This window comes from Nycticebus coucang, chromosome 17, assembly GCF_027406575.1.
Source record: "Nycticebus coucang isolate mNycCou1 chromosome 17, mNycCou1.pri, whole genome shotgun sequence".
NCBI lineage: Eukaryota > Metazoa > Chordata > Mammalia > Primates > Lorisidae > Nycticebus > Nycticebus coucang.
Window position 1 is genome coordinate 64,323,985 of NC_069796.1, and position 21,189 is coordinate 64,345,173.

The following is a 21,189-nucleotide window of genomic DNA, read 5'->3' on the forward strand; positions in this document are numbered from 1 at the left end:
CTTCTCAACCTGCATTATAATAAAACTCCGTATATACCTATACATCTAGTCTACTAGTTCTATTTTTCTAGAGAACCCTGGCTAATATGAGGAAGTAATAGTATTTAGATATACATGCTTGCCCTGATACAGATCTCTACATCTTCCTATTCTCCTAACCTCTCCCTTTCTACCTTAATGCATAATCTAAAACATCATTATTGAGTTTCTAATATATTTATCCATGGATACTTATTAGATATCAACCAAATAAGACTGTGATTTAATTAGAATGCATGAGATTTGATTCTTTCTTCTTTAACATGACATTGCCTCTGAGATTCTAGGCATTTTTTTCAGAGTGCAAGGAGGCTTCATAAGGCTTATTCATTTCCACATTTACCTAAAAACAAGAGTCCCCACTAAATAAAATAAGCATGTTACTGGCAATTCAATATTTATCAATTAATATTTGTTAAGAAAATGCCCAGGTAAATAACCTCAAGTAAGAAACATTATAAATAAGTGTATGTTTATTATCTTTCTATTACAAAAATATAAAAAGCACTGATAAAAATAACTAGTTTATTTAATAATATCTACAAATGCTTATATTCTAACAACTTAAAGATTGACACTTACTAGTGTGCTTTAATAACATTGCATGTTACCAAGTAAAACTTTTTTATAGCTCATTGAATGAAACTAAATACTCAAATCAAGCATTAATTAAAATTATACTGTTTCTACTATTTCACTGATGTAAGCAGGAAATGAAAGTAAAATTAAAATATATATATATATATATATCAAAGTACAAGACAAGTGCCTTTTAAAAGTTGTTTTCTAGTCTTGTGCATCAGAGATAGGAATACACCAGAAATGACAAAAGTTATCTTAATGTTTATTTTATATTTACATATTTATACATATTTGTATTTACATATTTACAGTATTGAGAATATTGGCATTTCTGATTCAGGTCACACTACGCAGAAATGAACTGCCTGTTCCTGGGTTTCACTTCTTAAATAACTTTTTTTATTAGCAGCTGAAATGAAAGCGCTACTCTTGAATCATAAGATACTGTGTGCTAAAGTGATACCATCTTTTATCTGTCACAAATCTTAAGGTGCTTGTGTTTTCAGGACCTTCAAATATTATTGATTGATATGATGTGACAAACAACGAGGTTTTTAATGGTTTAGTTAGGACACTTCAGAAATTGTGTTTACTTTTGCCATATTCATTTTCCTTCTTGACAATGTTCTCCACTGTGAAAATTCTGCTGCTAACACAGTAAGGGTTAGAGGCAAATAATTAATTTTTTTCTTAATGAATTTTCGGCATAAAAGGCTTACCTAGAGCCCCATAAATCTCCCTCAGATGTGCAAATACATGAAGAGCACTACAGAAGACAAGTAAAACTGAATAACAACCTCGAATTGCTCATCACACTTTGGTCTTCATTTGTTCCCATAAATATTTTTTATTGGAGTACGATGCAAGTTTGTTTTTACACAGCCTACAAAAAGGAAAGCAAAACACTTTCATTCAGCTTGCATATTTCAATCTACTTAATCTTATATTAAATGTTGCTACCTAAGAATTTTTCTATTCATTGTAAGATGACAGGTATTTAAAATATCATCTTTTCCCTAAATATATGTATACATACACACTCAGACATGAATATATATATTATGTGTATAATATACATATATTTCAACTTATAGAGGATCTTCGATATATATATCTACTGAATATAGGAGATATATATATACACAGTAGACCCTCTTTAAGTTGAAAACTCAGGACTGTAACAAATTGGTCAATATACAGAGGTGGTCAACATAAGGAACTAAGCCTAATGTACTGATCACATACAGGTGCATACCTGATCTATAAAAATTAGTTCAACTTAAGCAGGTGGTCAATGTGGGGAGATGATCAACTGTGGAGGTTCTACTACATGTATATAACTGAGAAGAACTGAAGCCAATGGATGTTTATTCAGCCACATACACTCTCAAGAAATAATTGTTAAATACATGTTATGTATTAAACACTGTGCTAGGTGCAATGGAAATAACTCTTTTACTCATCAGCTTATATTGTAATTGGAAGAGGGTACCATAAAACAAAAAATTAAAGAAAAAAGATTTAATTATTACTGTAAGTGAATAATAACGCTATTTTCTATAAGAGGGCATGATTGAAGAATCAAAACTAGTTATTTTTGGAAGTTTGGTAATAGGTAAATTTAGCCATAGACTTGACATTTAAACTGAACCTAGAGTATGAGCTGTAAGATAATGAGAAATAATGATATCCATCCCAGTAGATTTATTCCTTAGATAATGCATTTGGAAATTTCTCAGGAATATGCCTCAGTAGGAAAGACTTTGTGTAATGAATGAAAAGTTAGGCACCAAGTCTGTGAATATTTAGCAATAGCTGCTACCACCATTACAAATGAGACGCTATTTTGTAGCTAGAGACGGAGGCCAAAAAGTCATTTTTTTTTTTGTTTTTGTTTTTGAGAAGAAAACTACATCATTGCTTCTATTTCTCTGTTGTAGCTCGTTTTCTCCTTTTCTTGACTGGGACCACCAACAGAGTCCTAAAAAAAAAAGGATTATGAAGCAGTGAATAAAGCAGTATTTGAGCAAGACAAGTAATAAACAAGAGACCAGAATATTATACTTTTGTTGCAGACATAAATCTTAGTTGACAAATTCTGGCATGAAAGAAATGAAACTTCTTCCTTGGGGCAGCGCCTGTGGCTCAGTGAGTAGGGCGCCGGCCCCATATGCCGAGGGTGGCGGGTTCAAACCCAGCCCCGGCCAAACTGCAACCAAAAAATAGCCGGGCGTTGTGGTGGGCGCCTGTAGTCCCAGCTGCTCAGGAGGCTGAGGCAGAAGAATCATGTAAGCCCAAGAGTTGGAGGTTGCTGTGAGCCGTGTGACGCCACGGCACTCTACCTGAGGGCGGTATAGTGAGACTCTGTCTCTACAAAAAAAAAAAAAAAAAAAAAAGAAACTTCTTCCTTCCTGATGCTACAGCAATAGGATATTATGCAGTGCCAAGACGTGGAATGAAGAAGGGCATCTGTTCTTGAGCATCACTCTACTGAGCTGACAGTGAAATATCATTCTTCCTGTTTGCATGGCCTTGTGAGATCTAGCAATTCTCATGCCTTCTGAGTTATTCCTGGGGGACAGACATCTGCTTGCAGTCCCATTTGCCTAAGCTACCATGCCACTGTTTATACTCTGGTACCTGGAGTCACAGGTAGTGTAGCTGGAGAGCACAACAAAGCTCCCTTGTGCTTTCCAGATCTACATATATTTCCATGTTTCTCCATTCTTCTAGCTTGGAGGAACCTCTGTATAAATGAGTAAAAATGTTTCCTCTTTCATGTTTTTTCAAATCACCTTGTTTATGCCTACAACTTCAAGTCTTTCTGAACACAAAATCCTTGCTTTCTGCCTTGTCACAAACTCTCCTGAGCCAAGAAAGAACTGAGTTTTCAATCTGCTTAAAGGTGGGGGTGGGTGGGGGGAAGTATAGAGATAAAATGAAGGAAAAAAACATAAATTAGAAGTTTGAACTATTTTTCTAAACGAATACCACACATAGAATAAGAGTGGTCTAGAATAGATGATGGGAATGCACTATAAATACATAATCTATAAACAACTGAAATAAAATTAAGCTTTTAAGTGAGATCCCCATAATCTAAATACTCACTTAATTCTATACCTCTCTATCATTCTGATAATAACCTGTTTGCATCATGGTTGTTGCATACTTATCACAAGGTATAATCTCTTGATTTTCTTGTTGTCTTTCTAGAAAACATTCACTTCAATAAAATAAATATTTTAATTATAATATTTCAAATATACAAGGGTCAAATAGAAATATTGGCCTAGTGGTTAAAAGAAAGGTCAATGGATGGGAAATGAGCTTTATGATGACAGTACCAAGCCTTTTTCTTTGAACCTCTTGAGTCATATGTAAGGTCTAATACAAAATAGATGTAAATGGTTGTTGAAATTTTGAATAAAGCATATAGTAAAAAATTTTCATAATATAATCTTTCAAAATACTCTTTATTGATAGTGTTGAAATTACATATATTATCTTACATATATTATCTCCACTTTGCTACACCACCAGAACTTCTTAGAAAGAACATAAAATTTCATATATATATGAATATATCTTTAAATATATGCATATATATTATATATATTTAATATACATATGTATATATGTATATATTTAAAGGTCTGTGATGCAGGCTACTATTTGGCAGGTTGTCAGTGAAATCTAAATTGAATCATATGCTGTATTCCTTGGAAGCAGATTCTGAGACAGAGGATGACATGTAGGTGGTCCAGTCATGATTTTCTTTCAGATTACCACCTATGGAAAATGAGGGATAGTGCTAGAGACGAAGTTGCAATCTCAGCAAAGGCCTCAGCCAACTCCATGGGAACTCGGAAAATGACCCCAAAAATATGTTTCAAGTTTTGGGGACAAGGAGAGATATTTGTATGTATGTCATCAAATATTGCCTGCTGAATAAAGTTTCTAAGCATGAAGATTCTTCAATTGAGGGGATTCAGAAGAGGGCTCAAACACCTAGAGAAGTTAGAGAAGTAAGTCCTTCATTCCTAAAAGGGGATTTGTGGGAAGAGGCAGACCAAAACATCCACTAAATATAGTATTTAATGGGGACAAAAAGAAACAACAATGGTGTTCACATAAGCAAAAAAAGTTGATGAGGGCAGCACCTGTGGCTCAGTGAGTAGGGTGCTGGCTCCATATACCGAGGGTGGTGGGTTCAAACCCAGCCCTGGCCAAATTGCAACAAAAAAATAGCCAGGCATTGTGTTGGGTGCCTATAGTCTCAGCTACTTGGGAGGCTGAGGCAAGAGAATCACTTAAGCCCAAGAGCTGGAGGTTGCTGTGAGTTGTGACACCACAGCACTCCACTGAGGGTGACAAAATGATACTCTGTCTCTAAAAAAAAAAAAGTCAATGACACACATCTGAGATCCCAAAATATATCCTCCAGCAAAAGTGGAAAATCATTATATTACAGAATGGATATTGCAAACCTTTGTTAGTTCAGTATCTCCTACTATACAAGAATACCACAAACTATGTAATTTAAAAAAAAATGAAGTTTATTCAGCTCATGGTAATAAACATTGGGAAGTTCAAGTGTAGGTACTGGGCATCTGGCAAAGAGGTCTTCATGCTGTGTCACCCCATGATGTAAGTGTAAGTAAGTACAAAGGTCAGAGAAGAAATTGAGCCAAACACAATTTTTTATTGGGAGCCAATTCCTGTGAGAACTAATACACTACAGTGACAATGACATTAAGCCATTCATGATGGGAAGTCTTTTTTTTTTCTTTTATTAAATCATAGCTGTGTACATTAGTGTGATCATGGGGCACCATACACTAGTTTCATAGACCATTTGACACATTTTCATGACACTGGTTAACATAGCCTTCCTGGCATTTTCTTAGTTATTGTGCTAAGACATTTACATTCCACATTTACTAAGTTTCACATATACCCTTGTAAGATGCACCTGCCCATCTCCCCCCTCCCCCTCTTCCCCGTTCCCCCTACTCTTAGGTTGTAACTGGGTTATAGCTTTCATGTGAAAGCCAATTGATAGTGATCAAAACAGCATGGTACTGGCACAAAAACAGAGAAGTAGATGTCTGGAACAGAATAGAGAACCAAGAGATGAATCCAGCTACTTACTGTTATTTAATCTTTGACAAGCCAATTAAAAACATTCAGTGGGGAAAAGATTCCCTATTTAACAATTGGTGCTGGGTGAACTGGCTGGCAACCTTGAGAAGACTGAAACTGGACCCACACCTTTCACCATTAACTAAGATAGACTCTCACTGGATTAAAGATTTAAACTTAAGACATGAAACTATAAAAATACTAGAAGAGAGTATAGGGAAAACCCTTGAAGAAATCGGTCTGGGTGAGTATTTTATGAGGAGGACCCCCCGGGCAATTGAAGCAGCTTCAAAAATAGTGACTGGGACCTGATCAAACTAAAAAGCTTCTGCACAGCCAAGAAGACAGTAAGTAAAACATGATGGGAAGTCTTCATCGTCTAATCATCCCTTAAAAGGTAGCTCACTTCTTACTACTTTCACATAGCAATTAAGTTTTCCATACATGTACCTTTGGAGGATACATTCAAGTCATAGCAAAATCAGTAAGGCAAAATAGATTATCTCCCACTTGTTGTTAGGACAATTGGATTATAGTTAGGAAAATAAAAAAATAAAATAGATTCTTTTTTTTTTTTTTGCAGTTTTTGGCCAGGGCTGGATTTGAACCTGCAACCTCCAGCATATGGGGCCAGCACCCTACTCCTTTGAGCCACAGGTGCCGCCCAAAATAGATTCTTCATATTCTTAATTCACAAATGTATATTTCAGATAAGTAAAGATTTAAATGGAGGGCAAAGCCTGTGGCTCAACCGGGTAGGGCACTGGCTCCATCTGCCAGAGGGGGTGGGTTCAAATCCAGCCCTGGCCAAATACTGCAAAAAAAATTTTTTTAATGTAGAAGTTTAAGTAGAACAATTATATCCCAGATAACTAAGGATTTAAACACAGTTCTGTAAAACTATCAGATGGAAAAAAAGAAGTGTCACATATTTTAACTTACAGGAAGAAATCAATAATTTATTAGAGAAACACTGAAATCACATGTTAAGAAAATATAATAATTTTAACCACATTATAAAAGTATGTGTGACAAAATGTACCATAAACAAAGAACAGACTGAAAAAATGCACTGGCCAACCATATAAAAGCAAAGTATTAAATACATAAATATATAATGAATAAGTGATGTAATGGCTAAAGGTTGTTCAATGGATAAAAGCAATTCAAATATGAAGAAATCTAAAAAAAATTAAACATTAAAATAAAGTTCAGCTTAATAATGAAATACAAATTAAAGCAACAATGAAATATGTCAAAACTCTCAGATATGTAAAAAAAAAGTGTGACAATATCAAGATTTGTTCCAAAAATCTTTTTATATAATAATGTTGATAAATTGAATTGATGTATTGTTAATACAACATAGGAAAACATTTCTGCAAATGTAATAATAAAGGAGAAAATGTGCAAGCATAAAATCTTTCGGTAATATTCTTTGCTTGTAAAATGAGGGGAAATATATAAGCAAACACATTATAACATTATTTGTGATATAAAAAATTAGAAACTATAAAAACATTTATTTGGAGGGATATATAAAATTAATATTTGTACACACAGTAGGTCTACAAAAAATTACTAAGTGAAAGAAAGCCAGTGACAGATTAAGCAAGATATTATTTTTACAAATTAAAAGCATAAAATTCCCTTCAGTGTATACACATGAAATAAAAATATAGAAACATACACATTCTCTCAGAAAGCTCTGGGATAATTCGAAGAGGTCTAATATTCGCCTTATAGAAATACCTGAAAGTGACGAGGTTGCTGCGAAGTTAATACTTCCCAATAATTAAAGAAAATTTTCCAGACATGCCCAGAGATTCTAAAATTCAGATAGCAGACATTTTCAGAACACCGGCACGACTCAATCCAAATAATAATTCTCTTAGACACATTATAATTAATTTTGCTAACGTTTATATGAAGGAGAAAATTCTGAAAGCTGTAAGAAGTCAGAAAACCATTACATACAAAGGGAAAAACATTAAAACGACTGCAGATCTCTCCACTGAAACCTTTCAAGTTAGAAGAGGGTGGCATCAAACTTTAATCTTCTTAAACAAAATAACTTTCAGTCCAGGATCCTGTATCAGGCTAAACCGAGTTTCATCTATGATGGAGAAATTAAATACTTTAATGACATTCACATGTTGAAGAAATTTGCCATAACTAATCCAGCCCTTCAGGATATTCTCAGACCTATCCTCCATAATGAACAACACAATACTCCACCACCAAAGTAAAATCACTCAAAAACTTTTGATGAAATTCTAACTTCCATAGTGACAAAAGGATTAAAAATGTCCACTGAACTTTCAAAAAACTCAATACCCAAAACTCTTTTAGTTTTATCATTACTCTCAATTAATGTGAATGGCTTAAATTGCCCTCCAAAGAGACACAGGTTGGCTGACTGGATACAAAAACTCAGGCCAGACATCTACTGCATTCAAGAATCTCACCTTACCTTAAAAGATAAACATAGACTCAGGGTGAAGGGATGGTCATCTATAATTCAGGCAAATGGAAATCAGAGGAAAGCAGGTGTTGCAATTTTATTCACAGATACAAGAGGCTTTAAACCAGTCAAAGTAAGAAAAAACAATGATGGTCACTTCTTATTTGTTAAGGGCATACTCAACATGATGAGATTTCAATTATAAACATCTATGCACCCAACCAGAATGCGCCTCAATTTATAAGAGGAACTCTAACTGACATGAGCAATTTGATTTTTCCCAGCACCATAATTGTTGGAGACTTAAACACTCCTCTAACAGTGTTGGATAGACCCTCAAAAAAGAAGCTAAGCAAAGAAATTTTAGAATTAAATCTAACCATTCAACATTTGTACCTAATAGACATCTATAGAACATTTCATCCTAACAAAACAGAATACACATTCTTCTCATTACTCCATGGATCATCCTCGAAAAATTGATCACATCTTAGGTCACAAGTCTAACCTCAGCAAATTTAAAAGAATAGAAATCATTCCTTGTATTTTCTCAGACCACCATGGAATAAAAGTTGAACTCAGTAACAACAAGAATCTCCACACACATACAAAAACATGGAAACTAAATAACCTCATGCTGAATGATAGCTGGGTCATAGATGAGATTAAGAAGGAAATTACCAAATTTTTGGAAAAAAACAATAATGAAGAAACGAACTATCAGAACCTCTGGGATACAGCAAAGGCAGTCCTAAAAGGAAAATATATAGTATTGCAAACTTTTCTCAAGAGAACGGAAAAAGGGGAAGTCAATAACTTAATGAATCATCTCAAGCAACTGGAAAAGGAAGAACTTTCCAACCCTAAACCCAGCAGAAAAAAAGAAATAACTAAAATTAGAGCAGAACTTAATGAAATTGAAAACAAAAGAATCATACAACAAATCAACCAATCAAAGAGTTGGTTTTTTGAAAAGATCAATAAACTAGATAAACTGTTGGCTAACCTAACCAGAAGTAGAAGAGTAAAATCCCTAATTTCATCAATTAGAAATGATAAAAGCCAAATAACAATAGACTCCTCAGAAATTCAGCAAATTCTTAATTAATACTACATAAAACTCCACTCTCAGAAGTATGAAAATATGAAGGAAATAGATCAATACTTGGAAACATGTCACCCTCCCAGACTTAGCCAGAAAGAAGTGGAAATGTTGAACAAGCCTATAACAAGCTCTGAAATAGCATCAACTATAAGAAATCTCCCCAGAAAGAAAAACCTGGGACCAGATGACTTCACATCAGAATTCTACCAAACCTTTAAAGAGGAACTAGTACCTATATTACTTAATCTTTTCCAAAAACATAGAAAAAGAAGGAATACTTCCCAACTCATTCTATGAAGAAATATCATCCTGATACCCAAACCAGGAAAAGACCCAACAGGTAAAGAAAATTATAGACCAATATCTCTAATGAATATTGATGCAAAAATATTCAATAAGATCCTAGCAAACAGAATCCAACAACACATCAAATAAATTATACACCACGACCAGGTGGGTTTCATCCCAGGGTCCCAAGGATGGTTCAATATATGTAAATCCATAAATATAATACATCACATATACAAATTAAAAAACAAAGACCATATGCTTCTCTCAATTGATACAGAAAAAGCTTTTGACAATATCCAGCATCCTTTCTTGATCAGATCACTTAAGAAAATAGGTATAGAAGGAACATTTCTTAAACTGATAGAGGCCATCTACAGCAAACCCACAGCCAATATCATAGTGAATGGAGTAAAACTGAAATCATTTCCACTCAGATCAGCAACCAGGCAAGGATGACCACTGTCTCCATTTAACATTGTAATGGACGTCTTAGCCCCCACAATCAGGCCAGAGAAGGCAATCAAGGAGATCCAAATAGGACCAGAGGAGATCAAATTGTCACTCTTCGCAGATGATATGATTATATATCTGTAAAACCCCAGAGAATCAACTACAAAACTCTTAGAAGTGATCAAGGAATATAGGATACAAAATTAACACTCATAAATCTGTAGCCTTTATATACACCCACAATAGTCAAGGGGAAAAAATATTCAAGATTCTGTTACCTTTACAATAGTGCCAAAGAAGATGAAATATCTGGGAGTGTATCTAACTAATGATGTCAAAGATCTCTATAAAGAGAACTATGAAACTCTGAGAAAAGAAATAGCTGAAGATGTTAACAAATGGAAAAATATACCATGCTCATGGCTGGGAAGAATCAACATTGTTAAAATGTCTATACTACCTAAAGCAATTTACAGATTTAACGCGATCCCTATTAAAGCACCTCTCTCATATTTTAAAGACCTGGAAAAATTAGTACTTCGTTTTATATGGAAACGGAAAAAAACCTCAAATAGCCAAGACATTACTCAGAAATAAAAACAAATAGGGAGGAATCACACTTCCAGACTTCAGACTATATTATAAATCAATAGTGATCAAAACAGCATGGTACTGGCACAAATAGAGAGGTAGATGTATGGAACAGAATTGAAGACCAAGAGGTAAAACCAGATACTTATCGTCATTTGATTTGCAATAAGCCTATTAAAAATGTAAATTGGGAGAAAGATTCCCTATTCAGTAAATGGTGCTGGATGAATTGACAGGCAACTTATAGAAGACTGAAACTGGACCCACACCTTTCTCCTCTAACAAAAATTGACTCTCACTGGTTAAAGGACTTAAACTTAAGACAAGAAACTACAAATATTCTTAGAGAGAGTGCAGGGGAAACACTTGAGAAAATTGGCCTGAGAGAATACTTCATAAGGAAGACACCCAAGGCAATTGAAGCAACATCAAAAATACATTACTGGGATCTAATCAAATTAAAAAGCTTCTGCACTGCCAAGAACACACTAAGAAAAGCAAATAGACAGCCCTCAGAACAGGAGAGGATTTTTGCAAGTTATACTACTGACAAAGGTCTAATAACCAGAATCCACAGAGAACTCAAACTTATTACTAAGCAAAAAACAAGTGATCCCATTTCATTGTGGGCAAGAGACATGAACAGAAGCTTCTCTAAAGAAGTCAGGTGCATGGCCTACAGACATATGAAAAAAAGCTCATCATCTTTAATCATCAGAGAAATGCAAACCAAAACTACTCAGAGATACCGTCTAACTCTAGTAAGAGTAGCCCACATTACAAAATCCCCAAACAACAGATGTTGGCATGGATGTGGAGAAAAGGGAACACTTCTGCACTGCTGGTGGGAATGAAAGCTAGTATGTTCATTTTGGAAGGAAGTTTGGAGAACACTCAGGGATCTAAATGTAGACCTGCTGTTTGATCCTGTAATTCCTCTTCTAGGTGTATATCCAAAGGACCAAAAATCATTTGGCAATAAAGATATATGCACCAGATTGTTCATTGAAGCTCAATTCATAATAGTGAAGTCATGGATGCCCATTGGTGCCCATCACCCATGAATGGATTAATAAATTGTGGTATATGTATATCATGTAATATTATGCAGCAGTAAAAAAAAAAATGGAGACTTTACCTCCTTTATGTTCACGTGGATGGAGCTGGAAAATATTCTTCTTAGTAAAATATCTCAGGAATGTAAAAATAAGTATCCAATGTACTCAGTACTATTCTAAAACCAAGTTATAATAACTCATACTTGCATATGAAAAATGAAACACAGCTTTAGTCTATGAGGAAGGAGGGCAGGGGAGGGCGATGGATGGCAGGGGTTGGGAGGGATAGTAGGGGGACCACAACTATGGAGCACATTGCAAGTACAAGTTGGTTCTATCATGTGTAGAACACAAATGTTCTAATACTATAATTGGGTAAATGAGATGAAAGCTATGCTGATTAGTATGATGTAAGCACTTCAATTTGTACAAATAATCAACACACTGAAATGGGACATAAATGTATTTATGATCTATGTACAAAAGACTTAATAAAAATAAATAAATAAATAAATGTGAATGACATAATTCCTGACTGAAGAGACATAGGCTGGCCGATAGGACAGAATATATGCTAGTCAAGTATATGCTGTCTTCAGGAAATGCATTTAAGCCCCAGAGATAAATCAAGACTCAAGGTAAAAGGTTAAAATACAATATTTCATGAAAATGAAAACTAAAAGAAAGTGGGAGTTGCAAGTAAATATCACCCTGATACCCAAACCAGGGAAAAACGCAATTTCAAAAGATAACTATTGACTGATATCTTTAATGAATATAGATGCAAAAATACTCAGTAGAGTCTTAGCAACCAGAATTTAGCTACTCATAAAAACAAAACAAAACACAAAAAGGTAATAATCCATCATGACCAAGTAGGCTTTATCCCAGGGATGCCAGCCTACTTGAATTAAAAAAATGTAATAAAAATGTAATTCAGCATAAAAACAAAGTAAAAACAAAAAGCAAAAAACAAAAAAGTAAAAGCTGTATCTATGATCCTCTCAATAGATACAGCAAAAGCATTTGACAAAATTTAATACCATTTTTTGATAAGAGTACTTAAGAAAATTTTCATAAATGGCACATTCCTAAAATTGAAAGAACGCATCTATGACAAATCTACCACCAACATGATACTGAATGGAGAAAAACTATAAGTGTTTTCACTTAGAACAGGAACTATACAAGGATGTCGTCTATTGACATTACTATTCAACATACTGCTCAAAGTTCTAGACAAAGCAATGAGACAAGAGAAGTATATTAAGGGACCTGAAAAAGAGACAGAGGAAGTCAAACTATTGCTCTTTGCAGATGACACAATCTTACTCTCAGAAAACTGAAAAGATTCATGAAATTGATAAAGAAATAAGTGTCCAGCAATGTGTCAGGATATAAAATTAATGTACACAAGTCATTAGCTCTTATATGTAATATAAGAGCAAAAGCAGTGAAGCTGAGATTCAAATCAAAGAAAGAATAACCTTCACTGCAGCATCAAAGAAAATTAAATACCTTGGAATATATTTTACAGAGGACTTGGAACTTCTCTATAGAGAAACCTATGAAACACTGTGAAAAGAAATTGCTAATCAATGGTAAAACCTATCATGCTTCTGGCTTGGAAGAATCAATATTGTTAAAATGTCTATATCCAAAGTGATCTTGTCCATTATATTACCAATGTCACACTTCGCAGATTTTGAAAAAAAAAAAAAAGTTCTGAAATTCATTTGGAAAAAAAAAACTAAAATGCCAATAAAATTATATGAAATAAGAACAAATCTGGAAGCATCTCATCACCAGACTTTAGGCTAGATTAAGTATCGATAGTGATCAAAACAGCATGAAACAGAGACAGAGACCTACAGATCAGAACAGAGAATCTAGAAATGCAACAGGTCTCAGCTTTCCACCTGATCTTTGACAAAGTAAACAAAAGTACACACTGGGGAAAAGAATCTCCATTTACTAAATGATGCTGAAAGAACTGGTTAGTCACATGTAAAAGTCTAAAACTGGACCTACACCTTTCACCACTTACAAAAATGAATCCACAATGTATATATAAATGATTAAATCTGTGACAAAAAAAGTAAAAAAAACCCAGAAGAAAGTTTGTGGGCAAAACTCTTAAATTTATTCACCTAAAGACATAATTTACCAAAACAATGCCACTGGCAAAACCAAAAAGAAGTAAATGGGATCTGATTAAATTGAAGAGCTTCTTTACAGCTAAGAACACAATCAACAAAGCAAAAAGACAAGCTACAGAATGGAAGAAGATATTTGCATGCTACCCATCCAACAAAGAGTTCATAATCAGAATCTACAAAGAACTCAAGCAAACAATAATACATCACACAATAACATTAAAAACTGGGCAAGAGTCATGAATAGGAACTTTTCCTATGAAGACAGAGTAATGGCTGACAAACACTCCCAAAATTCACATTGTCCCTAATCATCATAGAAATGCAAATCAGAACTAACATTGAGATATCACCTAACTCCAGACAGAATGGCTCACATCATAAAGTCTCAAAGCAACAGATACTGGCATGGTTGCAGAGAGAAAGGAACACTTATTCGTTGTTGGTAAAATTGCAAACTTGTACAAAGTGTATGGAAAGAAATATGGAGATTCCTCAAAGAAATAAAAATGGGCCTACCATTTGATCCTTCAATCCTATTACAAGGTATTTACCCAAAGTGGAGAAAAAGACATTCTGTCATTAAGATTTTTGCATTCAAATGTTCATAGCAGCACGATGCACAATCTCAAAGATATGGAAACAACCCAAGTACCCTTCTATACTTAAATGGATTAATAAATTGTGGTATATGTATAATGTGGAATAGTATTCAGCCATAAGAAAGATGGATATTATGTACCTTTGCAACAATCTGGATGGCATTTGAGACCATTCTCCTAAGTGAAGTATCACAAAAATAGAAAAGCAAGCCCTACATGTACCCAGTACTAAATTGGAACTAGTGGATTAACACTTGCATGCTCATATGAGAGAAAAATTGTTATGATTTCTGGTGCTAGCTTTGGGTTTTGTTTGAATTTTTCTTTCTGGTTCTTTGAGATATGACATTAAGTTGATAACCAGTGGTCTTTCTGTCTTTTGGATGTAGGTATTTAAGGCTATCAATTTCCCCTTAGTACTGTCTTTACTATATCCCATAGATTTCAAAAGCTTGTGTCTTCCTTGTTATTTATTTCAAAGAATCTTTTGATTTCCATCTTAATTTCATCACTGACTCAAGTAACACACCCCAAACTGGAGAAAATTCTACTAGGTATAAAATCAAAGCAACGATTAACTTACACAGCGAAGACCATAACTTACACAGGAAAGACCGTCATACTAACAGGGGATTTCTCAGGAAGACCTTATAAACCAAGAATTGGGGCCCCATTTTTAATCTTCCTAAACTGTACAATTGCCAGCTAAGAATTGTAAACATATTGTACCTGGCTATCTGAATCTCTGGTGATATCAGGGGAGTTTTCTTCCCCTTAGAACAAATTTTCTATGTTTTTTGCTTTTTCTTCTTCAGCAATATCTGTAATTGTTTATTGACATACTTTACATAGTCCCATATTTCTCTGAATGATTGTTCATTCTTCTTTTTTCTTTTTGATGCACCTTTGACTGACTGTGTTAGCCCAATAACCCATCCTCTAGCTCTGAAAATTTTTCTTTGGCTTGGCCAAGTCTGTTGTGGACAAATTCCCTAAGTGACCAAGGCCTGGGGCCTGCCAAAGAGTGGTCAGGTGTATGTGATTGTTGCCTATCACATGGCGTGGAAAGCTGAAGGGGATATGATCTTCCAGTAGGTACACAAGACCAGAGACCATTGATTGCAATCCATGGAGGTGTGACCCACTGGCTCATGGATAGGTCATTGGGGGTGTGTACCTTTTTGTGACATGTCAGTATGTGGGGGAATGGACCTTAGAACAATCACACGGGATTGGGGTGATTGTTCCTCTTGTTGGCACATGGGACTTACCTGGTGGATGGCAGGGCCTCTCTTCTCACACAGGCTCTGCTGGGCTTGTTGCTTGAGAACTTTTAAGTGGTGTCAGTGCCCACTCCATCATAAATTCCTGATGAAGGTATGCCCAGCTCCTGGTCTTGGGAATGTGTGCATCCTTTGCTCTTTCTCTTGCCCTATAGGAGGCAATCTGGGGGCAGTTGGGCAGTTGCAATGAAGCCAATTCCTGTGTAGGTCAGGAGCTCCAGATCTGAGAACTCAGAGTGGCATTTGTGGTGGCAACCTGGGAACAAAGGTCAGCATATTCTTGATGGACCTTCTCTCTGATGCAACTTTACCATATAGTCTCCAAACAGTTCCCTGATCAGAAGGGAGGCCTGCAGTAGTGGTGGTGGTGAGGCCCACAGAGTCAGATGCAGTGTCCACATGGAGAGTGTGGATCCCTGGGGCTCTCTCCCATATTGCTTCTCCATGCATAAGGGCCTCCCCTTGGTAGGTCCCAACTTGGTAAGTAGAATTTCTTGCCCCTGTATTCCTCATTTTTAGTGCCTCCTATTGCCTCTCTGATGATACAAAATATTTTTTCCAAGACAGTCTATCCATAAGTGGACATCTACTTGCAAATTCTTATCCTCTCGTGAGAGCAGTTTGTAAAGACTGCCTTACATCTTGGATGCCTTACATCTTGGCCAGTGATTTATTAGAAAATTTTCTACTTTTTTGAAGTAGGTACTTATTCCTATAAACTTTCCTCTTAGTTTTCTTTTCCTGCATCCTATAAATATTTATATATTGTATTTTCATATTCACTTATTTCAAAAAATTTTATTTTTCTTCTTAATCTCTTCATTAACCCAAGTTCATTCACAAACATATAGTTTAATTTCCATGTTTGTATAGCTTCCAATATTCTTATTGTTATTGATTTTAAGTTTTAGTCTCTTGTACTTGGAGAAAATACTTAATATGATTTCAATTGTTTTGAATTCTTAAGACTTGTTTTGTGGCCTAACATATGATCTATCCTTGAGAATGATCCCTAAGCTGAGGAAAAGAATGTGTATTCTCTAGCTGTGGAATCAAGCATTCTATAAATATCTATTTGGTCCATCTGGTTTATAGTACATGTTAAGACCAATGTTTCTTCATTTATTTTCAGTCTGGATGATCTTTCCAATGCTGAAAGTGGAGTGTTGATATCTCCAATAATTATTGTTGGGGTCCATTTCTCTCTATAGTTCTGATAACATATGCTTCATATATCTGAATGCTCCAGCGTTGAGTGCATATATATTTTGTTTTTTATGTTTATTTTTTATTAAATCATAAATGCATAGATCATGTACATGTTAATGCACGTATGGGGTACAATGTGCTGATTTTACATAGAATTAGGAGCATTTACATCACGCTGGTTAATATAAATCTCATCTCGTTTACTTCATTATTGTCTTAAGACATTTATACTCTATACTTGATAAATCCAACAAGTACCCTTGTGAGTCCACATGTATTTTGAATTGCTGTATCCTCTTATTGTATTGTCCACTTTATCATCATATAATTACTTTATCTCGTTTTACAGTTTTTGTCTCAAACTCTATATGATTGGATAGAGGTATAGCTACTTCTGTTCTTTTTTTGGTTTATATTTGCATGGAAATTTTTTTCCATCCCTATATTTTTAGTCTATGTGAGTCTTTATAGGTGAAGTGGGTTTGTTGTAGACAACATATAATAATGTCTAGATATTTTTTGATAGGGGAGTTTAGTCTATTTAGTCTATTCAATGTTATTAGTGATAGATATACAAACCTAATACTGCCAAATAACTGTTGCTATTTGATTTCTTGTTTATTTGTGGTCCTCTTTTCTTTTATTCCTTCCTTCCTGTCTTTAGTATAGAAACAATTTTCTCTAGTAGTATGCTTTAACTTCTTGTTATTTTTATTTTTTTTGTCTATTTGTTGTGGTTTTTTTGATTTGAGGTTACCATGCAGCTTTCAAAAAATCTTTATTACCAATTATTTTACACATATGACAATTTAACTCTGCAAGCAAAGAGAAATCTAAAAGAAATTCTACACTTTAACTTCACCCCCACTTTTTCACTTTTTGTTGTTTCCATTTTTATATTTTTATATTATCTATCTTTCATAAAGTTACTATAATTAGTTTTGATAAGTTTGTCTTTTAGTCTTCCTAATCAAGATATTAGTGGTTTACTACATATATACCACAATTGCAGTAATAGAATATTCTGTATTTTTGTACTTACTGTTTCCTTTTTTTTTAAATTATTTTTATTAAACCATAGCTGTGTACATTAGTATGATCGTGGGGCACCATATACTTGGTTCATAGATCGTTTGACACATTTTCATCACATTAGTTAACATAGCTTTTGTAGCATTTTCTTCATTATTTTGCTAAGACCTTTACATTCCACATTTACTAGGATTCACATATACCCTTGTAAGATGCACCTCAGGTGTAATCCCATTAATCCCCCTCCTTCCCCCTCCCTCCCCCCTCCTTCCCCCCCCCTTTCCCCTTTCTCCCTATTCTTAGGTTGTAACTGGGTTATAGCTTTCATGTGAGTCCTACATTGAATGGGAGAAGATATTTGCAGGTTATGTCTTTGACAAAGGTTTAGTAACCAGAATCCACAGAGAACTCAAACGCATTAGCAAGAAAAGAACAAGGGATCCCATCACAGGCTGGGCAAGGGACTTGAAGAGAAACTTCTCTGAAGAAGACAGGTGCACGGCCTTCAGACATATGAAAAAATGCTCATCATCTTTAATCATCAGAGAAATGCAAATCAAAACTACTTTGAGATATCATCTAACTCCAGTGAGACTAGCCTATATCACAAAATCCCAAGACCAGAGGTGTTGGCGTGGATGTGGAGAAAAGGGAACACTTTTGCACTGCTGGTTGGAATGCAAATTAATACATTCCTTTTGGAAAGAGATATGGAGAACATGCAGAGATCTAAAAATAGATCTGCCATTCAATCCTGTAATCCCCCTACTGGGCATACACCCAGAAGACCAAAAATCACACCATAACAAAGATATTTGTATCAGAATATTTATTGCAGCCCAATTCATAATTGCTAAGTCATGGAAAAAGCCCAAGTGCCCATCGATCCACCAATGGATTAATACATTGTGGTATATGTACACCATGGAATATTATGCAGCCTTAAAGAAAGATGGAGACTTTACCTCTTTCATGTTTACATGGCTGGAGCTGGAACATATTCTTCTTAGTAAAGTGTCTCAAGAATGGAAGAAAAAGTACCCAATGTACTCACCCTTATTATGAAACTAATATAGGACCTTCACATGAAAGGTATTTACTGTTTCCAAGTGAACATTACACTTCTAGATGTTTTCTTATTGTTCATTAACATCCTTTATTTCAGACTGAACAACAACTTTTAACATTTCTTATAGGCCATCTCTGGTGTTAAGGAAATCTTTTAGCTTTTGGTACAAAAGCCAAGTGAGCAGTGGCAAAAGAAATGCAGGCGGTACTCCAATCCCTAAAAATTCATCCCAGAGGAAAATATATTTTGCTATAATAAATACATCTGGAGTTCCCTGACTATGAAAATGTTTTATAGACGGCCAATTTAATACTCATTCCCAATCTGCATCATTCTTGGCCACCTACATTATAATGAATGAAAAACCTAACAAGACTATCCCTTGCTATTGAAATTTGTTAAATTTCCTAGATGTCAATAGTAATGAAAGATGTTTGTAGGATTCATCTGAACACTTATCTGTATATATTCATTTGTTAATTCAGAAAGCAAAAGGTGTCGTAATTTTCCTAGCTTCCCCATAGTTAGATATGGCCATGAAACTCATTTCTTTACTTCTTTTCTCTCAACTGCCGTTACAATGACTGAGGCAGCCATTTTGCAATTACAAGATAAGGCAACATGAAATAGACAGAGATCAGCTTTGGTATCTCTTAGCTGCCAAAGTCAGAAGTTTCCTACCTCCTCACTTTTTTCTAAGGGTAATAAATAGAAATCATTTGTCTGTAGTTTTGATAAAATTTGCCTTATATATCCAGGTGACTATGAAAGTTTTAAGACAACTTGTGTTATAATGCATTATTTCACTTCCAAGAAATAGAGTCGAAAGGGGCGAACACGGTGGCTCACGTCTGTAATCCCAGCATTCTGGGAAGGCCGAGATAGGCTGATCACCTGAGCTTATCAGTTTGAGACCAGCCTGAGCTAGAACGAGACCCCACCTCTAATAATAGCCCAGCGTGGTGGCAGGTGCCTGTAATCCCAGCTACTAGGAAGGCTGAGGCAGGAGAATTGCTTGAACCCAGGAGTCTGAGGTTGCTGTGAACTATGATGCCACAGCACTTTACCAAGAGTGAGAAAGTGAGACTCTGCCTCAAAAAAAAAAAAAAAAAAAAAATACAGTCAACAGTGTAACTGCAACTTGGATTTTCTGCTTTTTTATAAAACAGATTCTTTCCTGATATAGTGCCATAATAATAAAACGCACTACAACACCAACAATAAACTCATTGCAAGTTCACAGTTACATAGTTATAGAGTTTTAAAATTCTGACAGTATCAGGTACTCTACTCCTAGCATGCTCTCTCAAAAGGCCTGTTTAAAAATCTATTTTTAAATAACTCATTTGTTTCTTTGATGGGTTTTTAAGATAGAGAGCCTTCGTCAATTTTGTGGGGGCAATATCATCAATCACTGCTCCAAACTGTGCATCAACATTTCTTGCCTTCTTCTCTCAATAGCCCCTCCCCCATAATTTAATTTTTTTCTCTCTGATTGAATCACTCATATAAATGGTAATTCTCATATATTTTACTAATTGGAAACACTAAGTCATTGTAAATACAGATATTTGGAATCCATATCCTCTTTAAGACCTCTGACCTTTCCTAGGCACCTTCAATTTTTTATTTTTATTACTTGCCTGAAAATGTCCCTTTGCATGGCAGTAGGTTTGGAATTTACATCTTATCTGAAACCAACAGGGTCCATGTTTAATTGACTTCTATTCTGCTTGTACTTCTATAACATTTCCCCAGAGCTCATCACTGGGCTTGAACCCAATATTCTGTCTTCTTGCTCCTACACCTCCAAGCACTTGATAAATAGGCAGATTCTGGGGCATGGGTGGTACTGCCAGATGATGATGTTCAGTAGTTCCCTAGTGGCCTGAAGGAGTTCATGCAGTTTATGATAGTGCTCATTCTGTTCCATGGAGGTGTAAGAGATACATTAAGCAGCAAGTTCATTAAGCAACTGCCAATTAGCTTCATCCTTCACAGAAGGCTCAGGAACCAGCCCCAGGGTTCCACTTTTTCCAGGTTTTCTTTCCAGTGGGTTGTTGTGCAGTCTATACAGGTGTCATACTGTATTGTCACATCTGAAATTTTGTTT